The sequence below is a fragment of the Phodopus roborovskii genome, unplaced genomic scaffold (assembly GCF_943737965.1).
Source record: "Phodopus roborovskii unplaced genomic scaffold, PHOROB, whole genome shotgun sequence".
Lineage (NCBI taxonomy): Eukaryota > Metazoa > Chordata > Mammalia > Rodentia > Cricetidae > Phodopus > Phodopus roborovskii.
The window spans coordinates 39101-61287 of NW_026125505.1; the positions used below are offsets into that span (position 1 = coordinate 39101).

A 22187-nucleotide genomic window follows, 5' to 3' on the forward strand; every position below is an offset into this window, starting at 1 on the left:
ATGGTGAATGCAGCAGAAACTGGAACTTCCCTAGCAGATTTTTTCTTAAAATTAGCACCAACAAAGCAGCAAGTTTTTGAAATCACAGGGTTACCTCTACACCTAGTCAGTCCTTATTTACCTGGGCAATGCACTTTCAAGGAACTGACTAGACGTCCCTTCAACAGAATTTTTGTCTTCCCCATAAAGTTAATAGAAAGAAATACATTAAAATTCAAACACAGTTGGCATTTACATGCAAAATAATATTCTAAAGAAAATCTTCCAAGATTTACACCCACCTAAATGCACAAGATTCATCAAAGACATTTTATTAAGTCCTTCCTTAACAACAGCACCCTTCAAAAGCAAAAAAACAAAAAACAAAAAAAAAAGAGACAAAGAAAAGAGGGAGCATATTCAATGTAATGCCTGTGGCAAATAAACGGGAATTAGAACAATCAAATAAATCATTAATGGCTATGAATATAGTGCATAAATCTGGGCACATTTGGGGCATTATTCCAAAATTATTCTAAGTAGAACCCAATTTTTAAGTCTTTTTATATTTTACAAAATATGTCATGAACTATATGAATTCAATTATGTTCAGAATAAAACAACTCTTTATTTAACAATTAGAACATTGCTCAAGTGAAAGGAATTAAAATTTTGTCATAGAAGTAAGTCAGAAAATTAGAAAGGGGGCTGAACTCTTAAATATGTAAAGCATAAACAGCTTAACATTAGTGGTCTGACAGAATTTATTTGTTCACTTTTTAAAGAGAGATTTCTTTTAAAAGACACATTTCTTAAAACATCCTAATGAGTGGTTAATTTTTTTTCATAATACTGTTCATGCTGCTGATTTAAGAGCTGCTACATACAAGCCAGTAAACAATTTTCATGGTCAGAAGTGGTATTATGTCAGTGCAAAAGTAGAGGTGGTCACATCAGCTTTTCAACAGGAGAAATTTCTCTGTGGCATCAGAAATCAGAAGGCTGCACCAAGTCTCCTGATAAACTAATGACTATTAAAACAAAACAAAAACTAGAACAATCTTTATGAACTTACTAGATGCCACTTCCTTATATTTAAACATCAACTTTGATTATGCTAAAAGCATGATCAAAAACAATGAGGTTATTTGTAGTGGGATATTCACATTGTCTCTTTCTGTGGCACTGACCATGCCCATTGTGGGGTGGAGCCAGGGGCAGAAGGAACCTGTGGAAGGAGTTCTGAGGAGGAGCAGGGGGAACACTCTCTTGCTGATGGGTCAAGGAGAGGAGAGCATCTGGTGGAACTTGCTGGTGTTCATCTGTCTAAGTTGTAAGTTATTTCTCCCTGAATAAACATCTATTCGGCCTATTTGTTTATCCTCATCCTTATTTGACCACAATATCTGGTGTCAGAAGTGGGATACGAACACACGCCTCCATTCACTGACCACGCCCATTGGGGGTGGAGACACAGAAGGAGACAAAGTGAATATCCCACTACAGTTATTGTTTTTTTCTTTGACAAAGTTCATTTTGTATAAATCAGTTGCATCTTGCATCAGCATTTGTTCTCAAACTATGAGGTTCTGTAAGAACTGAGAACATATAATTGTAGGGTTACTCCTGCATTATATGCACACTGATTCCAAGACACTAACGCATATAACTTAGCAATGAAAACACTCAATACAAGCGATTTATACGCAGGAACTCCGGCAAGTTAAACCAACAGAATTATAGCTGCCATAAAACTGTATCTATTTCCTACGAGGTGTAGGCTTCAAGTCACTGAGTTAACATTCAAATCTCATATCCATAGATTCATTCAATCTTTTGTTATCATTTGTACTGGCAGCTAAAAATGTCTGTAAGGAATAAGGTTTTTCCTCCTGCTGCCAGCCTTGTCCTGCCGCTGCGCCAGCCCGAATTAACACACTGATACTCTGTATTTGATATTATGCTGTTGGTCAGTTACTAGTTTCTTATCGGCTAGCTCTGTCTTAAGTATTAACCCATTTCTATGTATTTCCAAGTGGTCTTACCTAGAACAGATGAAAGGCGGTTCTGTTTTCTCCAGACTCTCCATCTTGACTCCTCTTTCCTACTTCCCTCTATCCTCCTTGTCTCCTAGTCCCTCCTATCTTCCTTCCCTATTGGCCAACAGTGCTTTATTCATTAACCAGTATGAGAAACATATATACATAATGGCATCTCCCATCATCTCCTCTTTTCTGTCTAAAATGAAAAGAAGTGTTTTAACCTTAACATAGCAAAATATATAGCACAACAGTTACCAAGTAAGAATCACAGTTAACAATAATTAGTCCATTAACATTTAGCATGATTTGAAGAAAACATTCCATCACCTATCCTATCTTTGTGTGTCTAAAGTCCTATATGTACCTAATCTTTAAGCTTAACTACGGAACACTATAACCATAACTATCTGTCTTCAACTCCATCAAAGACAACAGAAGGATAATATATATACTCTAGAAATGACGGAGACATCTCGCCTTGTCAGTCACCTGAAGTTCTTCTGTAATCTTCCATCTTCAGCCCATATTCCATAGTGTGTCTGGAAGACTCTTCAGTAAAGCAGGAAACTTTAAACTGTCTTCTTGTACTGGCAATCCGTCAGTAATTTTTCTCTGTCTGGCACTCTTCCATGAAGCAGGAACTCTGCAGCAATTTCCATCTTGAATCAGAAGTCACTTTTTTGTGGGTCGTGAAATTCCAGTTTATACAGCATAAAGTCAAACAGTCCAGACAAGAGCAGTATCTTGTCCAAATGGCTAGTCTTGCCATACTGAAAGCAAACTTCATAACCCATTTCTTCGGTGTCCATCTTCGTTTCTGATGCAGGTGGTATTGCCCGGAGCAGTTATGTCTCACTGTCAAGAATAAGCCTAAACCATTTTAAATGCCATATTCTGTAGGTCTTTGAAAGGTTTGAAGAATTCCTATCTCTCTCAAATATATCTCTGTGTATCTTTAAAAACCTAACTAACTTAACTCTAAGCTTTGACTATCCTAGGTAATTATTTATAATCTGTAATATATTATACATACATTATACATTACATTTATAAATGAGCTATATAAACACAATACGTAAACAAGAGGAGAAATATACATATCACAAAATTGACCTTAAATTTGGATCAATAAATGAAAATACATTCCAAAGCAAAGTAATCATATCTATACCATAATCCCCTTTTTGCCTTTAAAAACATATTGGTTGTGATCATTAACCATTTATGACCAACCCCATTAAAATGAAAACAAACATTTATAAACAATATTTTGGAATTTGGGTGTTGTTCTTTCCAAATTACTTCCTGCTGATAGGGGGCGCTGTCATAGGGATCCTAAGAAGATACAGAAATCCTGGCTGTAGTCTGCAAGGCTGGCTCGTTCAAGCTGTTTTAAATGTAGGATCACCTGGTATGCTATTTCAGGGGGTCTGGCTTGCTCAAACCACATTAGTCTGGAAGGAATCCAGAGCTTTTCATTTTCTGTGGAAACAAAAATAGAAATCCTTTTCCCCAGTAACTTGTACTTGAACTTAAATTTTTGAGTCAAAGCATTTTTAAAATATATAAATTGGATTGATCCAGCACCATTTGTTTTAACAGTTGTAATTTCTTAAGCAGTCAAAAGATACAAAGACAATATAACACCATATAGTAACCAGATTCTCTCTGAGCTTTTCATCTTTATGTGGGTTTATTATTACTCTGTTTCTTTTACATTTTATTTTTTGAGGCAGGGTTTCTCTATGTAACTCTTATCTGTCCTGGAATTTACTCTGCATACCTGGTTTACTTTGAAATGACAAGAGATCTGCTTACCTCTGTCTCTCAAATTCTGGGATTAAAGTTGTGTGCCACCACACCCAGTTCCTCTTTGTCTTTTTAATACCATTTAATTTTTTCCCTATGTCTATGTATATTTTAAAACACAATGAAAACCTTTAGACGTTTTTCTTAATATGATTTTGTCTTTACTGTAAATGTTTATATTTTTCTGGCCATGAGTCTTTTATCTGGTAAACAACAATATTGCTGAAATGAAAGTCATATTTTTCCTGCTGTGGTTTACCAAAGATGGTGGCAGGTACTTTTTCCACCAGCACTGAAAGTTGTACCCACGGCCTTGGTCTGCACTGCCATTCAGCAAACATGCTGCCGGCTTGGAGATGTGGTCGCTGCCATTGCCATCTCTCATACACAGCAATACATTGTTAGCTGCGATTCTATAAAGCCATGTGGTTTTTTGCGGCTTTTGCTGAGTCAGGAACCTTCCCTTAAAGGAGCCGCGCAAATATCTAATTGTCTCTCACAAAGCAGAGTCCAACCAAGAAAAATACTGCTACCAAAAAACCTTGTTTGTCTCTGTTCTAAAACCTTTTTAAGCTTTTGTTAAATTTTAAGTGGGCACCATATGTAAGGAGTGTGTTTTTTTTTTTTTCTCCTGCTGCCAGTCTTGTCCTACAGCCGCACCAGCCCCAATTAACACACTGAGACTCCGTATTTGATATTATGTTGTTGGCCAGTTACTAGTTTCTCATCGGCTAGCTCTGTTTTAAGTATTAACCCATTTCTATGTATTTCCATGTCGTCTTACCAAGAGCAGAGGAACTGCGGTTCTGTTCTCTCCAGACTCTCCATCTTGACTCCTCCTTCCTAATTCATCTATCCTCCTTGTCTCCTAATCCCTATTATCTTTCTTTCCTATTGGCCAACAGTGCTTTATTCATTAACCAGTATGAGAAACATATTTACATAGTGGCATCTCCCATCAAATGTCATTACTGGGGACCCTGTGACATTGGTACACTGGTACTGGTACTTGTGTTGCGCACAGCATTGCTGGTCACATTAACGCCCAATGTGAGTCTGCTCTGCTCCAAGGCCTTTGCTGGCACAGCAAATGCCTCCAGCTTCTTCTCCCCATTGGCCATGTAGGAGTTCTGGCAGACACAACATCTGCAATGTACGCAGGCTCTCTGGTTAGAGTAACAACGCCAGCACTGTCTGCTGCATGTAAGATTACTTGGATTTTGCATATCATGCCCACATTTACATCCTTTCCTTCCCTGAGGCTTTTTGTACACAGTCATGGTAGGACTTCCTGGCATGGCATGATGATTAAGAATCTTTGCCTTTCCTGCCTTGTCTTTTTTAAGAATACTGGGTTTGGGTTTAGAGTGGGATTTCTAGGATCCATGTTCATGACTATTTTTCATGCTTTTAGTAGATAAAAGTACACTTTTGGTGGTCTTGGGTGTTATGCCTCCATTGGAAACTGTAGCTATAGGTTGAAGGATGATTTTCCTTTCATGCTTCACCGTCACAGGAGCAGAAGCCCCAAGTGTTGTGCCTCTGATAATGGTAGAAATTGGAAGTGGCTGAACTTTTTCACTGTCAATTTCAGATCTGGTTCTTTTTCGATTCAACTTTGCTACCTTTGGAGTTGCTGCTGTACTTGCTAACACATGAGGTGTAGGGCTGGTAGACATAAAAATATTATGGTTAAGAGACTTGCAAGAAAGCTTCAAAAAAGTTTCATTGGATACAGTGGCTTCCAAATTTGTATACAAATTAGGACATCTAACTTCTGTATTTGAAACAGTCTCCAAACTGCGGATTACTTCCTCATCACTCAGCAAAAAAGAGTCACCAGGTTTTGTCTCTTCACTGAAACTCCAGATATCAATAACTGTGGAGCACAAATCAGTGGTTACCATGTCACAGACAGGTGACAGGCTCTCAGACAGGTCCTCAGTTTTTATATCAACAGTATTACACATGTCCATCATATTTGGATGTTCAGGTGAGGAGATATTTATACCAAATCTATCTATTGAAAGTCCTTTGTAATTAGGCAAACCATTGACAACAGAACTGTCAATAGCAATGCTGAGGGTGCTTTCAGACGTTGGAGATAAATTAGCATGGGGATCTGCTGTGGGTTATAAGGTTGAAGGTAAAGGGGAATGTGTCAAACACAGAGTGAAGGATGAGTCTGAAGGTTTCTCTGTGTCCTCACAAAACAATGATCCTTCATTGAGTAAAGCTAAAATATCAGAAGAACAGTCAACTGCTTCTCTTATGTCCTGTGCCAGTCTTGTCTGGGTTATATATTCACATAGTTTCTTGTAGCAGTTTACTAGGATGATTAACTGCTTGTTTTCCTCAAAGTGCTCATAGTCTATGCACCAGCTACATGAAGGATTCATCATCATTTTCTTGCCTTTACAAGTTTTGCAGACATAGTGTTGACAGGTGGATTTGGTGGGTGCAATAGGATCTTGTAGCAAATGTCCACAAACACAGCAAGAGAGGGACTGTCACAAGTAAGGCAGGATACTGATAATCTCTTGAAATGCCTTGGGGTCTCCAGGGTCATGGTTGAGCACTAGGCGGTTGGCGGAAATGTAGAGAGCAATAGCATTCACGGGGTTCATTGCCAAAACTTGAACACCAATGGCTCTGAGTTGAAAAAAAAAATTCCGGATGCAAGTTTCTAAGCAGCCAGGGAACAATGGTGAGTTTACAACTATTAGAAGAAATCTGAGCTGAACCACTGGCAAAGAAGCAACTAAAATCCATGCAAGTGTGCAAAGCTAAAGCTTCCTCCCACACATGGGGCCTCGGTGCCCCTCCTCTGTCCCTTAGTCCTGCAGACCAAAGAGAGAGGAAACTAGTGAGCAACCAGCTTTCAAGTTCAACCAAGGTGGCCACAGATTGTATGATCTGGCCTGGAATTGCACTTGGTTTAGCCCTGTAGCTCTCCTGGTGGCCTGGGCTCGAGCAGCATATCTGGCAGCAGATGCACCACTGGATGGAGCTGCAGAACATCAGTATGGACCTGATGGGTTCCAGGTGAACACCCATATCTCCAGCCAGGGGCCCTTACTCCATTGCAGTGCCTGCAAAGAGGCAGTGGTATGACAAGGACTACCATGCAGGAGTCGAGTGCCAGGAGCTTAGGCAGTGGTGGGTGTGGATGCTGTAATCTTGCAATGCATTCTGTGCCTCAAGCAGGAGGAAAGAGGCCCCTGCCCAAAAGGGAGACCCAGGAGAAAATGCATGGGCCCAAGGTTCTATGAGTGGGCAGAAAACAGGCCCAGCTAGCAGTGGCTCCACCACTCATTCCTAGGTTCCAAACTCAGGATCACCATCACAAGTGCAGGCCACTAACAGCCCCAGCCCACTCACACCCCTGCCATATTTTCAGAACTGAACTGATGACTCATCCCAGCTCTACTGCCACTGTCACTGCCTGCTGAGCCATGGCTTAGGTGAGTTCACCACGCCAGGCCACCACCACAGCCCAGCAAAGAGGTCCTCTGCAGTCCCCTCCCTTGGGCCTGGACACCCTCACCTTCACTTCATGCACAGCTCTACCTCATTTGGGCACATACTGCTCTGGTTGTGGTGGATGGTGCAGTGCTTCAGGTCTGTCTGGTATCCTAGAACAGAGCATGCTTAGTGCAAGCCTCACGCTCTTCCTCAGGTGCTCTCAAATTCTCAAATTCTCTCTCTCCTAGGTTGTATGGGTTTTGGTGGATTGGTTAGAAGGCACATTGTCACTTCACTTGGGCTGTCCCTGTAGTGCACTGTGGTGCAGGTCCCAGGGTCCCAGGGCACTTCCCCATGTCTCGCTGCCTTGAGATCATTACCTCAAGGGGCAGAGACATTGTTATCCTTGAGACTCTGATGTGGCTACCCCTAGCTAGCATGGGCAAAGCATGCTTTCAATCCCTCCCCCCAACCCCTCCAACTTCCTTTCCATCTGCTTCCCCTTTCACCTGATTTGTCTCTAAAAGCCCCCTCCATGCCTTCATGGAGCTACCGACTGGCCCATGCCATGTGCAACACACCTCTCAACTCTTATTCCCCTGCCCGATAATGTAGCCTTTCACCATTAATAGTGCACTTTGACAGTCCATTTAGAAAACCCTATAAACACATTAGCCCATGCAGACCATCCCTGCCTGCCTAGCTGCAACCCTTTCCCCCATGCACAACCCCCAATCAAACATGAGCACACTGCTCATGACGTGCTCTCCACTTCTGGCTCCTAGAACAGGACATGCTCAGTGAAATCCTCAAGCTCTCTCTGCCCCTCCCACACGTTCTCTCAAATTCTCTCTCTCCAAGGTTTTCTGGGTTTTGGTGGATTGGTGAGAAGGCACATTGTCCCTTCTCTAGGGCTGTTCATGTTATGCAGGCCCCAGGGTCCTAGCAGGCCCTCCCCATGTCTCACCAACTGCTGTGGGAGGGAAGAACCTGTAGATAATAGACCAATACAGTCTAACACAATTGAGGCAGTCATCAAAAGCCTCCCAACCAATAAAATAAAATAAAATAAAATAAAATAAAATAAAATCCCTGGGCAAGATGGCTGCAGTGCAGACTTCTACCAGAAATCCAAAGAAGAGCTAATACCAATATTCCTCAATGCTTCCACACAATAGGAACAGAAGGCTCATTACCAAATTCTATGAAGCCACAAGCACCTAGGTACCCAAGACACAAAAAGATACAAATAAGAAAGAGAACTACAGACTAATATCCCTCATGAACACGAATGAAAAATGCCTCAATAAAATATTAGCAAATCAAATCCAGGCACACATCAAGTATAGGAACCCAAGGCACCTTGAGCAAGCCTGAAGGTGTTGGCAGGAACTCCTTGCCCCAAGGCTTTTGTTGGTACTCTTCGCGTGACACACACCTCGTGACAACACATCTTGTGACACACACCTCATGACAACACACCTCGTGACACACACCCTGTGACAACCATACCTGGTGACAACACAGGGAGGAGCTAAGCCAAAAAATTCCTGTAATTGTCCACTGTGCTATAAGTCAGTATTTAAGCCTGTTCTTGCCCCTCAATAAACGGCATTCCGCATATGGCATTCCATTGAACGAATGACCCGCTGTCTTGTCTTTATTTCGATCTCTAGGCCTTCGCCCGATTCATGGAACATATTGTAGCACGGGCACTACAAGTGGAGGTCCCGCCTAGATCGGGAAAGAAAGTATCACTTAAGAGATCGCCCTCGAAGGCCGGCTGGGAAAAATAAGTGAATGAGGGTGTATTGAAGGATGGGTGCCAGTAACTGTAAGGAAAAGCTCAGCGGGCAATTAGAGGTCCTATTGAAAAGGCAGGGCACCAGGATTAAAACCAAGACAGCTAAAGAATTTTTTGAAATATTAGAGGAACTTAGCCCCTGGTTTATGCAGTCTGGAGGCTTTAACATCCCCGATTGGGAACAGGTAAAAGGAGACCTCCAAAAGGCTTATAAAGAATGGGGGGCCAGATAATTTCCCTATTGCCACTCTTTCCCTTTGGCGTCTAGTTAAAAGTGCGCTCTTGAGCAACAATGTTAAAGTAAAAGAACAGATGGCAGAGATGAATAGGATTTTTGAGGAAGTACAAAATTTAGAATCTGTGAATTCTATCAGGGAACAAGAGGGATCCCAACTAGATGATGATAGTCCTACTGTAACTGATGAGGAGGATACTTTGGAATCAGAAACTGAAGCTGATGAGTGTATATGCCGTCCTCCACGGCACAACTACTTTTGTGATTCTGATTCCTTTAATAGGGCCTCTACACCTCGAGGGTTAGAGGAAGAGGTCAAAGATTTAATAACCAAGGTAGAAGCATTAGAAAAGGAAAGACAGGTGTTTCCAGTAATAGAGACAGTGGATCCTCAGGATAGCACAGTTAGGGAACACAGCCCATTAAATTTTAAGGCTATAAAACAGCTTAAAGAGGCTGCAACTGCTTATCGGCCTCATGCTCCTTTTACTCAGACAATTTTTGAGTCCTTCGCAGTGTTAAATTGCACCCCTAGTGATTGGATGCAGCTCTGTAGAGCCGTGCTGAGTGGGGGTGACTACTTGCTCTGGAGAGGTGAATTTCAAGAATTTTGCAAGGAAACCACAAAAAGTAATGCTGCTGCTGGGTTTCCTACTAGGAATTTAGATATGCTCACAGGAACTGGGCAATATGCTACCATTGCAGCTCAAATTCTTTTTGACCCAGTGGTCTATGCACAAATTGCTGCTGCTGCTACTAGAGCTTGAAAAGCCCTGCCTAATAAGGTTGCAGGAGATCAACTATCTAAGGTATTGAAGGGACCATCTGATCCCTATTCACAATTTGCAAAACACCTCCTACAGCTGACAGGCCGCATTTTTGCTGATGTTGAAAATGCCATGCCCATAGTTAAACAATTGGCATTCGAAAATGCAAACAAGTATTGTAAAGAGGCTTTGTGTCCCCATAAGTCCAAAAGTCTTAATGACTATATACGCATATGTCGGGACATAGATAGTCATCACATTATGGGCCAGGTTATAGCTTCAGTTGTGAAAAGAGGGGAGAACAATGGAGGAGCCAGACCGAAGAGTTGCTTTGGATGTGGACAGCCAGGACATTTCAAAAGGAACTGCCCCCAAGGTGTGGCAATGCAATTGAGCCCTAAGCCAGGGCTTTGCCCATGTTGCAGTAAGGGTCATCATTGGAGCAAGGAATGCAGGTCAAAGACAGATGTCCTTGGTAATCCTTTACCGGCTCAGGGAAACTGGAAGCGGGGCCAGCCTCGGGCCCCTCAAGCCCAGGTGTACGGGGAAATGGATACACCTGTATCCCGCCCAATACAGACGATCCCTGGTGTTCCGACATTGCCATTGAACAAATGACCCGCTGTCTTGTCTTTATTTCAATATCTAGGCCTTCACCCAACTCGTGGTAGAGATGGTAGCATGGGTGCTACACTCTGGGACCAAGCACCTGAACTTGCAACATTAGAAGCCTTCATTTCAGGTGATCAGAGGTCAGTGACTCAGATAACATAGTCTTTGCAGCTCTGCACTACCAGAAGACAGGGGCCTAGACAATAAAGTTTATGTTTTAGTATACATTCTTCTACTGTCATGGAACCTGATCATAATGCAAATCACAGTGTCCTTTATGTGCACATTTCATTACACACTCATTGTCCATGGGCAGTAACCATTGATCTTATAGCTAGGAAATACTTCAGCCAAATGTTCACGGTTTTCAATGTGTAAGTCCTGTTTCAGAAAAGCAGGATGTGAATTAGAAAGAAATGAGGATACATGGCAGAGCTTGGGGGCAGGAAAGTGTATGTGGATATGATGTAGTTATGATCTAAAAAAAAATATTTTAAAAGAGGTTCATGGCCATGTGCTCCACATTCTAAGGATTTTAATTAGAGCACACCAAGGATTTCTCAAACGTTTTCTCTCAGAATGAACATTCAAAACCAGAAAAAAATAAGAGTCCTGTTACATAATCCACAACATTTTACCCAGACCTGTTTTGGCTGAATACTGTAACTATAGCAATTTGTGTTCATGATAAGGTGTTTCCTCTATCCAGATTCTTGATAGCCCCCATCTGTGGAATTCAAGAAACTGCACACAGGGACTATTTTGGATTATCCAGGAATGATTACCTAATTCCACATTGCTCACCTCAACTACTATTGAAGGAGGAAATCTCAGCCTCCATCCTGCCTCTTGCTTTATGCCCTGTGACACCACCAGTGGCAGAATTGGTCATGCACTCCGTCCTTGCACAGGTCCCTCTTCATTTATCAGTCCCCACAATAATCAGAGACCTTGGATTTCACTCATTTTCTGGTCTATTTTTTTTTCTCACCGAACACTCAAGGGCCATACTGAAAGAAGGTGCAAGATTTTCTTCCCAGCACTGTGCAGGAAAAGCAGGATTAGTAATTCAAAGCATTTCTCAATAACATAGCATATGGCAAGTCAAAGTTACAAGAGCCTTTGCTCTACTCAGAAATCAATAATCAACATCACTTAAGAGAAAAGCAATGAAATGAGTAAAAATCCAGAAACACAGTAGAGCAGAAAAATAGAGATAAAAGCAGTAATACATTTAAAGAAACAATTAAAAAACATAACCATAGCTGGTCAGTGGTGGCACATGACTTTAATGACAGCATATAGGAGGCAGAGACAAACCTATCTCTGTGAGTTAAATACCTGCTTTTCCATAAGATCTATAATATCTAGTTTTGGGAATGGCTCCAATCCCACAAAGAAATTGGGTCTCAAATGAAAAAAAATGAAAATAGAGCATATCCCCCCCCTACCCTGTGCCCTACCCCACCTACGATCCTGCTGCTCTGGATGAGCACTGGGACAGAGGGTGGAGCCAACAGTCCACCCTACTTCGGAGACCTCTCAGAGCAACTCCGAACAAAGGAGACCTGACTATCCATGCGGGACCACCTGTAATTTCCACCGGCTTGGTCTCTGACACCACCTCCAGTCCTCTGCTGCCCCTCCCAGAGATCCGCCTATCTCTGCGGGTCCACTCGGAGTTCCTGCTGGCAAGATCCTTGACCCCCAAATCCAGGCCCCTGCCAAAGAACGAGGTCTCAGATGGAGAGCGCCAGTTTCCAGTGAGATCCCACTACCCTGCAAAACCTTCTCAAGTTCCAGTCCAGCCCTCGTCCTCTTCTGCCGGCTTTTGGCCAGAGAGAAGCCTCCTAGAGAGCTTGGACCACAGAGAGATACAGACATTGAATCTTTGATCCACATAAGCCCATCTGGGAAGGACCATAGAGAGAGGGAAGAGACACCACCAACACCTACAGGAAGAAACTATGGGAAGAAGGCAATACAAGAGAACACCTAACAACAGAAAGACAAACATGACACCACCATAATCTAGGGAATCTACACCAACTAGAATGGAACACAACAACAAAGCAGAGGAAGCAGAAGGGTACAACTTAAAAATCACCATCATAAAAATGATAGAGGCCCTCAAAGAAGATATGAGAAAATCCCTTAAAGAAATGGAGGAAAAAAACAAACAAAAAAGTGGAAGAAATGAACAAATTAATTAAGGAAAGTACAGAAAGCCAAGAAAAAACAATTAACCAGGTGAAGGAAACGGTTCAAGACTTGAAAACCGAAATTGAGAAAATAAAGGCAACAAAAATGGAAGGAAAGCTGGAAATTGAAAAGCTGGGCAAAAAATCGGAAACCACGGACACAAGCATAACCAATAGAATTCAAGAGATGGAAGAGAGAATCTCAGGCGCAGAAGATAAACTAGAAGAAATAGATTCATCGACCAAAGAAAACCATAAATCCAACAAATACTTAACACACAATATCCAGGAAATGTGGGACACCATGAAAAGGCCAAACCTAAGAATAATAGGCATAGAGGAAGGTGAGGAAGCCCAGCTCAAAGGTGCTGAAAACATATTCAACAAAATCATCGAGGAAAACTTTCCAAATCTGAAGAAGGACATGCCCATGAAAGTACAAGAAGCATACCGAACCCCAAATAGGCTGGACCAAAGAAAAAAGACCCCTCGACATATAATAATCAAAACACCTAGCATACAGAATAAAGAAAGAATATTAAGAGCAGCGAAGGAAAAAGGACAGGTAACATATAAAGGCAGACCTATCAAAATTACACCTGACTTCTCCATGGAAACCCTCAAGGCCAGAAGGTCCTGGATAGATGTTCTAAAAGTATTAAGAGAACACGGATGCCAGCCTAGGCTACTATATCCAGCAAAACTCTCAGTCAATATAGATGGAGAGAACAAGATATACAATGACAAAACCAGATTTTCCCAATATGTATCTACAAATCCAGCCCTACAGAAAGTATTGGAAGGAAAATTCCAACCCAAGGAAGGTAACTACGCCCACAAAAATGTAGGCAACAGATAATCCAACTACACCAGAAACCTAGGGTGAAGCAGAACAAATATATTCACAATACCACTGCCAACAACAAACCTAAATCAAACAACCATCAACAATCAATGGTCCTTACTCACCCTCAACATTAATGGACTTAACTCACCTATAAAAAGACACAGATTAACAGAATGGATATGAAGACAGAATCCATCCTTCTGCTGCATACAAGAAACACATCTTAGCTCCAAAGATAGACATTACCTCAGGGTAAAGGGTTGGGAAAAGATTTTCCAATCAAATGGAAATAAGAAGCAAGCAGGCATAGCTATCCTAATATCTAACAAGCTAGACTTCAAACCAAAACTAGTCAAAAGAGATGAAGACGGTCATTTCATATTCATCTCAGGAGAAATTCATCAACACAAACTCTCAATCCTGAATATCTATGCCCCTAATACAAAGCCACCCACATTCGTAAAAGAAACACTACTAAAACTCAAAGCTCATATAAAACCTCACACACTTATAGTGGGAGACTTCAATACACCACTCTCAACACTAGACAGGACCACAAATCAGAAACTCAACAAAGAAACAAAAGAATTAACAGAAGTTATGTCTCAACTGGGGCTAACAGACATCTATAGAACATTCCATCCAAAGACAAAAGAATATACCTTCTTCTCTGCTCCACATGGAACCTTCTCTAAAATCGACCACATACTAGGAGACATAACAAACCTCAACAGATACAAGAGAATAGAAATAGTCCCCTGTATCTTATCGGACCACCATGCTTTAAAATTGGAATTCAACAACAATACAAATAGCAGAAAACCTGCAAACTCATGGAAACTTAACAATGTGCAATTGCACCACTCCTGGGTCAAAGAAGAAATAAAGAAAGAAATTAAAGACTTTCTAATATTCAACGAGAATGAGGATACAACATACCTGAACTTATGGGACACCTTGAAAGCAGTGCTACGAGGGAAGTTCATTGCACTAAGTGCCCATATGAAGAAAACAGAGGATAGTCACATAAATGAATTAACAGCACAACTGAAAACCTTAGAACAGAGAGAAGCGAATTCACCCCGCAGGAGCAGACGCCAGGAAATAATCAACTTGAGGGCTGAAATCAACAAAATAGAAACCAGGAAAACAATACAAAAAATCAATGCAAGAAAGAGTTGGTTTTTTGAGAAAATCAACAAGATTGATAAACCTTTATCCAAATTAACGAAAAAGCAGAGACAGAACATGCAAATTAACAAAATCAGAAACGAAATGGTGAACATAACAACAGACACAGAGGAAATCCAGACAATTTTCAGGTCATACTTCGAAAATCTGTATTCCACAAAAATTGAAAATTCAAAGGAAATGGACAAGTTTCTGGATAACTATCATTTACCAAAATTAAATCAAGAACAGACAAACAACTTAAATAGACCTATAACCCGAAATGAAATAGAAGCAGTCATCGAAAGCCTTCCAACCAAAAAAAGTCCAGGGCCAGATGGATTCAGTGCAGAATTCTACCAGACATTCAAGGAAGAACTAATACCACTACTCCTCAAACTGTTCCACAAGATAGAAACAGAAGGTTTATTGCCAATCTCTTTTTATGAGGCCACAATAACTTTGGTACCCAAACCTCACAAAGACACAACTGAGAAAGAAAACTACAGACCAATATCCCTGATGAACATCGATGCAAAAATACTCAATAAAATAATGGCAAACCGAATTCAAATATACATCAGAGAAATCATCCACCATGATCAAGTAGGCTTCATACCTGGATTGCAGGGATGGTTTAACATACAAAAATCTATCAACGTGATCCACCATATAAACAAACTGAAAAAGAAAAACCATATGATTATCTCCCTAGATGCAGAAAAAGCCTTCGATAAAATTCAACACCCTTTCATGATAAAGGTATTAGAGAGGTCAGGGATAACAGGAACATACCTAAACATAATAAGAGCAATATACAGCAAACCAACTGCCAACATCAAACTGAATGGAGAGAAACTTAAGCCAATTCCTCTAAAATCAGGAACAAGACAAGGCTGTCCTCTCTCTCCATATCTCTTCAATATCATACTAGAAGTTCTAGCTAATGCTATAAGACAACAAAAGGAGATCAAGGGCATCCAAATTGGAAAGGAAGAAGTCAAACTGTCTCTATTTGCAGATGATATGATAGTTTACATAAGCGACCCAATAAACTCTACCAGGGAACTCCTACAGCTGATAAACACCTTCAGCAAACTAGCAGGATACAAGATAAACTCAAAAAAATCAGTAGCCCTATTTTTTTCAGACGACAAAGAGGCAGAGAAAGAAATCAGAGAAACATCACCCTTTACAATAGCCACAAGCAACATAAAGTATCTTGGTGTAACGCTTACCAAACAAGTAAAAGATCTATATAATAAGAAATTTGTGACTCTAAAGAAAGAAATTAAAGAAGATACCAGAAAATGGAAAGACCTCCCATGCTCTTGGATAGGTAGGATAAACATAGTAAAAACGGCAATCTTACCAAAAGCAATCTACAGATTCAATGCAATCCCCATTAAAATCCCACCACAATTCTTCACCGACCTTGAAAGGATAATAATCAACTTTATATGGAAAAACAAAAGACCCAGGATAGCCAAAACAACCCTATACAATAAAAGAACATCAGGAGGCATCACCATTCCTGACTTTAAGCTCTACTACAGAACTATAGTTCTGAAAACAGCCTGGTATTGGCATAAAAATAGACAGGTAGACCAATGGAATCGAATTGAAAATCCTGATATTAATCCACGCACCTATGAACACCTGATTTTCGACAAAACAGCTAAAATTATACAATGGGGCAAAGACAGCATCTTCAACAAATGGTGCTGGCACAATTGGATGAGGGTGGGTAGAAGACTGCAGATAGACCCATGTCTGTCGCCATGCACAAAACTCAAGTCCAAATGGACCAAAGACCTCAACATCAATCCAGCCAAATTGAACCTCTTAGAAGAGAAAGTAGGAGGTACCCTTGAACAAATTGGTATAGGAGACTGCTTCTTGAACATAACTCCAGGGGCACAGACACTGAAAGAAACAATTAATAATTGGGACCTCTTCAAACTTAGAAGCTTCTGTAAGGCAAAGGACACAGTTGACAAGACCAAAGGGCAGCCCACTGACTGGGAAAAGATTTTCACTAATCCTATATCCGAAAAAGGGCTGATCTCCAAAATATACAAAGAACTCAAGAAACTAGTCAACAAAACACCAAATAACCCTATTAAAAAATGGGGTACAGAAGTGAAGAAAGAATTCTCAATAGAGGAAATCAAAAAGGCTGAAAGACACCTAAGAAAATGCTCCACATCCTTAGCTATCAGGGAAATGCAAATCAAAACAACTTTGAGATACCATCTTACCCCTGCCAGAATGGCTAAAATTAGAAACACCAGTGATGACTTATGTTGGAGAGGATGTGGAGAAAGTGGAACACTCCTCCACTGCTGGTGGGAGTGCAAACTCATACAGCCACTTTGGAGATCAGTATGGCGGTTCCTCAGGAAAATGGGAATTAGTTTACCACAGGACCCGGCAATCCCCCTCTTAGGCATATACCCAAAGGATTCACATCAATGCAACAAAGACATCTGTTCAACTATGTTCATAGCAGCACTATTTGTAATAGCAAGAACCTGGAAGAAACCTAGAAGCCCTTCAATTGAAGAATGGTTAATGAAGATGTGGCACATCTACACAATGGAATACTACTCTGCAGAAAAAAATAATGGTATCTTGAAATTCGCAGGCAAGTGGATGGCACTTGAAGAAACCATCCTGAATGAGGTAACCCAGTCACAAAAAGAGGAACACAGTATGTACTCACTCATATATGGATTTTAGACCTAGATCAAATGATCACCAGCCTATAATTCACATCACCAGAGGAACTAGGATACAAGTTGTATTCTAAGAGATTCATATAAAGTCCCTCACAGAACTGGGAAGGGACAAGTCCCCCAGACCTCAGGTATAGTGGGGGAGGACAGCTAATGGAGAGAGAAGTAGGAGAAAATGAGGGGGAGGAGAGGAAGGCATGTGCGACCAGGAGGATTGAGCCTGGTTAGGAATGGAAAATAGGAAAGAGAAAGAGAGACAGAGACAGAGAGAGAGAACATAAAAGAGGGAGCCAATATTGGTTTGAAGATAAAGTTGAACACAAAGAAAGGTCGAGGGAACTACAAGACTGCTCCCAACTAACAATCTCAGCTTCCGTTGAAAGGCTGTCATAAATGCCCTTCCCGGAGAGTGAGATCAACAACTAACTTCTCCATGGAGTCCTCAACTAATGCCTGTTGAAAACAGGAGCAAACACCCATACATAAACACTGAGTCAAACTAGAACTCAGAAGCAGATGGAGAGGACAAGACCATGCGGTAGAAGTACATAGAGACAGCTTACCTGAACAAGGAGGAGCTAAGGGCCACTAGACTGATAGCTGGGAAGCCAACAGGGGTCTGACTCGGACCCCCCTGAATATGGGTCTCAGCCAGAAGGTCTGAGCAGTCTAAGAGACCTCAGACAGTGGAGCCAGGATGTATCCCTGGTGCACAAAAGGACTTTGCAAACATATCCCCCATGGAGGGATAACTGCCTTATTCTAGAGATAGGAGAGAAGCCCTAGTCCCTACTTCACAGGACCTGTCAGATCTACATGACCCCAACTGGATGGCATTCCCCTACATAAGGTATTGTGGTGGGGGTTTGGGAGGGGAGGGTGTTTAGAGTGCATGGGAGAGGGTAGAGAGGGCAAAAGGGAGGGAAGGAGGGAGGGAGGCCTTGGGGGGAGGGGGGAGGGAGGGGGAACTGGGATCGACATGTAAAATAAAAAAAAAAAAAAAAAAAAAAAAACGCTTTGACTCCAAAATTTAAGTTGAAGAACAAGTTACTGGGGAAAAGTATTTCTATTTTTGTTTCCACAGAAAATGAAAAGATGTGGATTCCTTCCAGACTAATGTGGTTTGATCACACCAGACCGCCTGAAACAGAGTACAAGCTGATCCTACATTCCAAACAGCTGGACAAAACAGCCCTACAGACTACAGCTAGGATATCTGAATCTTCTTCGAATCCCCCAAGACAGCGCCCCTTACCAGCAGGAAGTAGTTTGGAAAGAACGACGCCCAAATTCCCAAATATTGTGTAAACATGTTTGTTTTCATTTAATTGGACTTTGTTATATAAAATTAAATAAAAAATACTCTATAAAAAAAAAAAAGAGAGATGAAGACGGTCATTTCATATTCATCTCAGGAGAAATCCATCAACACAAAGTCTCAATCCTGAACATCTATGCCCCTAATACAAAGCCACCCACATTCGTAAAAGAAACACTACTAAAACTCAAAGCTCATATAAAACCTCACACACTTATAGTGGGAGACTTCAATACACCACTCTCAACAGTAGACAGGACCACAAATCAGAAACTCAACAAAGAAACAAAAGAATTAACAGAAGTTATGTCTCAACTGGGGCTAACAGACATCTATAGAACATTCCATCCAAAGACAAAAGAATATACCTTCTTCTCTGCTCCACATGGAACCTTCTCTAAAATCGACCACATACTAGGAGACATAACAAACCTCAACAGATACAAGAGAATAGAAATAGTCCCCTGTATCTTATCGGACCACCATGCTTTAAAATTGGAATTCAACAACAATACAAATAGCAGAAAACCTGCAAACTCATGGAAACTTAACAATGTGCAATTGCACCACTCCTGGGTCAAAGAAGAAATAAAGAAAGAAATTAAGGACTTTCTAATATTCAACGAGAATGAGGATACAACATACCCGAACTTATGGGACACCTTGAAAGCAGTGCTACGAGGGAAGTTCATTGCACTAAGTGCCCATATGAAGAAAACAGAGGATAGTCACATAAATGAATTAACAGCACAACTGAAAACCTTAGAACAGAGAGAAGCAAATTCACCCCGCAGGAGCAGACGCCAGGAAATAATCAACTTGAGGGCTGAAATCAACAAAATAGAAACCAGGAAAACAATACAAAAAATCAATGCAAGAAAGAGTTGGTTTTTTGAGAAAATCAACAAGATTGATAAACCTTTATCCAAATTAACGAAAAAGCAGAGACAGAACATGCAAATTAACAAAATCAGAAACGAAATGGTGAACATAACAACAGACACAGAGGAAATCCAGACAATTTTCAGGTCATACTTCGAAAATCTGTATTCCACAAAAATTGAAAATTCAAAGGAAATGGACAAGTTTCTGGATAACTATCATTTACCAAAATTAAATCAAGAACAGACAAACAACTTAAATAGACCTATAACCCGAAATGAAATAGAAGCAGTCATCGAAAGCCTTCCAACCAAAAAAAGTCCAGGGCCAGATGGATTCAGTGCAGAATTCTACCAGACATTCAAGGAAGAACTAATACCACTACTCCTCAAACTGTTCCACAAGATAGAAACAGAAGGTTTATTGCCAATCTCTTTTTATGAGGCCACAATAACTTTGGTACCCAAACCTCACAAAGACACAACTAAGAAAGAAAACTACAGACCAATATCCCTGATGAACATCGATGCAAAAATACTCAATAAAATAATGGCAAACCGAATTCAAAAATACATCAGAGAAATCATCCACCATGATCAAGTAGGCTTCATACCTGGATTGCAGGGATGGTTTAACATACAAAAATCTATCAACGTGATCCACCATATAAACAAACTGAAAAAGAAAAACCATATGATTATCTCCCTAGATGCAGAAAAAGCCTTCGATAAAATTCAACACCCTTTCATGATAAAGGTATTAGAGAGGTCAGGGATAACAGGAACATACCTAAACATAATAAGAGCAATATACAGCAAACCAACTGCCAACATCAAACTGAATGGAGAGAAACTTAAGCCAATTCCTCTAAAATCAGGAACAAGACAAGGCTGTCCTCTCTCTCCATATCTCTTCAATATCATACTAGAAGTTCTAGCTAATGCTATAAGACAACAAAAGGAGATCAAGGGCATCCAAATTGGAAAGGAAGAAGTCAAACTGTCTCTATTTGCAGATGATATGATAGTTTACATAAGCGACCCAATAAACTCTACCAGGGAACTCCTACAGCTGATAAACACCTTCAGCAAACTAGCAGGATACAAGATAAACTCAAAAAAATCAGTAGCCCTATTTTTTTCAGACGACAAAGAGGCAGAGAAAGAAATCAGAGAAACATCACCCTTTACAATAGCCACAAGCAACATAAAGTATCTTGGTGTAACGCTTACCAAACAAGTAAAAGATCTATATAATAAGAAATTTGTGACTCTAAAGAAAGAAATTAAAGAAGATACCAGAAAATGGAAAGACCTCCCATGCTCTTGGATAGGTAGGATAAACATAGTAAAAACGGCAATCTTACCAAAAGCAATCTACAGATTCAATGCAATCCCCATTAAAATCCCACCACAATTCTTCACCGACCTTGAAAGGATAATAATCAACTTTATATGGAAAAACAAAAGACCCAGGATAGCCAAAACAACCCTATACAATAAAAGAACATCAGGAGGCATCACCATTCCTGACTTTAAGCTCTACTACAGAACTATAGTTCTGAAAACAGCCTGGTATTGGCATAAAAATAGACAGGTAGACCAATGGAATCGAATTGAAAATCCTGATATTAATCCACGCACCTATGAACACCTGATTTTCGACAAAACAGCTAAAATTATACAATGGGGCAAAGACAGCATCTTCAACAAATGGTGCTGGCACAATTGGATGAGGGTGGGTAGAAGACTGCAGATAGACCCATGTCTGTCGCCATGCACAAAACTCAAGTCCAAATGGACCAAAGACCTCAACATCAATCCAGCCAAATTGAACCTCTTAGAAGAGAAAGTAGGAGGTACCCTTGAACAAATTGGTATAGGAGACTGCTTCTTGAACATAACTCCAGGGGCACAGACACTGAAAGAAACAATTAATAATTGGGACCTCTTCAAACTTAGAAGCTTCTGTAAGGCAAAGGACACAGTTGACAAGACCAAAGGGCAGCCCACTGACTGGGAAAAGATTTTCACTAATCCTATATCCGAAAAAGGGCTGATCTCCAAAATATACAAAGAACTCAAGAAACTAGTCAACAAAACACCAAATAACCCTATTAAAAAATGGGGTACAGAAGTGAAGAAAGAATTCTCAATAGAGGAAATCAAAAAGGCTGAAAGACACCTAAGAAAATGCTCCACATCCTTAGCTATCAGGGAAATGCAAATCAAAACAACTTTGAGATACCATCTTACCCCTGCCAGAATGGCTAAAATTAGAAACACCAGTGATGACTTATGTTGGAGAGGATGTGGAGA

At 40.7% G+C, this 22187-nt stretch overlaps 1 pseudogene; it reads right to left on the reverse strand.

The window, feature by feature from the left end:
• Positions 1-1775: 1775 nt before the first annotated feature.
• LOC127215889 (E3 ubiquitin-protein ligase MSL2-like) lies at positions 1776-6457 on the reverse strand (annotated as a pseudogene).
• Positions 6458-22187: the final 15730 nt, after the last annotated feature.